This window comes from Quercus lobata, chromosome 2, assembly GCF_001633185.2.
Source record: "Quercus lobata isolate SW786 chromosome 2, ValleyOak3.0 Primary Assembly, whole genome shotgun sequence".
Classification (NCBI taxonomy): domain Eukaryota; kingdom Viridiplantae; phylum Streptophyta; class Magnoliopsida; order Fagales; family Fagaceae; genus Quercus; species Quercus lobata.
The window spans coordinates 86,701,364-86,701,672 of NC_044905.1; positions in this window are offsets into that span (position 1 = coordinate 86,701,364).

Consider the following 309-nt stretch of genomic DNA (forward strand, 5'->3'; position numbering starts at 1 on the left):
GCAATCACCTCTCATTGTGAGAGTGATATTTGATATTTCTCTTTAATGAACAAGCCTTTGGCTTTTTGAAAAAAAATTTCCTTTAATATAAAGTTGCTTACCCTTTTTCCTAGTCGAATACTAGAATGTACGACAGGCTTTTGCAGCTCAATATCTCTTTTCATTTGGAGATTTACATTTGGTGAGCTCTTTTTAGCAAAAACAAAAATAAAGAGTGGGAAGATATATAGACACAAGTCTATGCATGTCTCAAGATCAATATAACCATTCACTAATCATTCATGACAAGTTTGAAGATCTATTTACAAC